Here is a 2,131-nt window from a genome sequence, read left to right as displayed (position 1 = left end):
ATTCCTGTGAATATTTTGTGATACCTTTGGTACACTATGTGATCAAAAGTACCCGGACACCCCCAAAAACATTCGCTTTCCATATTAGGTTCATTGTGCTGCCACCTACTGCCAGGTACTCCACATCAGCAACCTCAGTAGTTATTAGGTATCGGGAGAAAGCGGAACTCACGGACTTCGAACATGGTCAGGTGTTTGGGTGTCACTTGCGTCATACGTCTGTATACGAGATTTCCACGCTCCTAAACATCCCTAGGTCCACTGTTTCCAATGTGATAGTGAAGTGGAAACGTGCAGGGGCGCGTACAGCACAAAAGCGTACAGGCCGGACCTCCCCCGTGAGTTGACTGACAGGGACCGCCGACACTTGAAGATGATCGTAATGTGTAATAGACAGACATTTATCCAGACCATCACACAGGAATTTCAAACTGCATCAAAATCCACTGCAAGTACTACGACAGTTTGGCGGGAGACGAGAAAACTTGGATTTCAGGGTCGAGTGGCTACACATAAGCCACACATCCTGCCAGTAAATGCCAAACGACGCCTCGCTTGGTGTAAGGAGCGTAAACATTGGACGGCTGAACAGTAGAAAAACGTTTTGTGGGGTGACGAATCACGGTACACAATGTGGCGCTCCGATGGCAGGGTGTGGGTAAGGCGAATGCCCGGTGAACTTCATCTGCCAGCGTGTGTAGTGCCCACAGTAAAATTCGGAGGCGGCGGTGTTGTGGTGTGGTCGTGTTTTTCATGGAGGGGTCTTGCTCCCCTTGTTCTTTTGCGTAACACTATCACGGCACAGGCTTACGTTGATGTTTTAAGCACCTTCTTGCTTCCCACTGTTGAAGAGCAATTAGGGGATGGCGATTGCATCTTCCAACACGATCGAGCACCTGTTCATAATGCACGGGTCGTGCGGAGTTGTTACACGACAATAACATCCCTGTAATGGACTGACCTGCACAGAGTCCTGACCTAAATCCTACAGAACACCTTTGGGATGTTTTGGAACGCCGAATTTGTGCCAGGCCTGACCGACCGACATCGATACCTCTACACAGTGCAGCACTCCGTGAAGAATGGGGTGCTATTCGCCAAGAAACCTTCCAACACCTGACTGAACATATGCCTGCGAGAGTGGAAGCTGTCATCAAGGCTAAGCATGGGCCAACACCATATTGAATTCCAGCATTACCGATGGAGGGCGCCATGAATTTGTAAGTCATTTTCAGCCAGGTGGCCAGGTACTTTTGATCACATGGTGTATGTGTTGCTCCATGTTGAATGTGAGAGAGGGCCCTAGAACCTAATCTGATCAGACTAAATAAGCAATAAATGAATAAGCAGGCCTAAATAAATTAGCATTTTACTTCATTAGTACGAATAAACTGTCTGACATAAACCTTGACTTTCCATCTACGATATGTAAGACGATTTGTAACACTAAGAAACACCAAGCCTAGGAAACACCGTATGCACCTTGTGAGTATAATAATCTGATAGATGATGAGATGATTTTAGGTGAGAGGTGCTCGACATCATAGTCATCAGCGCCTTGAAGAAGTGTCAGCATGCCAGTCTCATGGGTGGAGACCAAGGCTGTCCCCACATGCAGAGCAATTTATAAAGCACTTAAGTTTGCCCCCCTTCCCCACCAATTTAGGGATGAGGACTGACAAATTACAAAATGTAACCACTCTTGTAACACGTGAAGCAGTATCGGCGAGGACAGTGGGCGCATCTCCATCGAAACTGAGGGCTGCCCAGACATCAGTATATAACACAATGTTGCCAAAATATGCTGAATTGAAAGTAGCACACTACAAATCTTACAGAGCAGTGGATCCTCCCGCCGGAAGAGGAAGCCATGTATTCAAGGGATATGTCGAATGCGCAGCCTGGTAAGCAGAGCCTCCTTCCAGCGGTGAGGCTGACATGAAGTCCGCCATGCCTGTGTGATCGATTTGGGCGACCGCAGTTTGTTTTCTGTCACCTTCAACCGTTCAGTCTCCCACTGACGCATGATGCGTCTGTCAGAAAATGAGATGACGAAATACAACAGGATGGGACATTGATGGACAACACCATCCTGACATGCTTCCTTGGCCGCTTTGTTGGCCATGTCGTT

The sequence above is a fragment of the Schistocerca piceifrons genome, chromosome 1 (genome assembly GCF_021461385.2).
Source record: "Schistocerca piceifrons isolate TAMUIC-IGC-003096 chromosome 1, iqSchPice1.1, whole genome shotgun sequence".
Classification (NCBI taxonomy): domain Eukaryota; kingdom Metazoa; phylum Arthropoda; class Insecta; order Orthoptera; family Acrididae; genus Schistocerca; species Schistocerca piceifrons.
Note: the sequence above shows the minus strand (reverse complement) of the source record.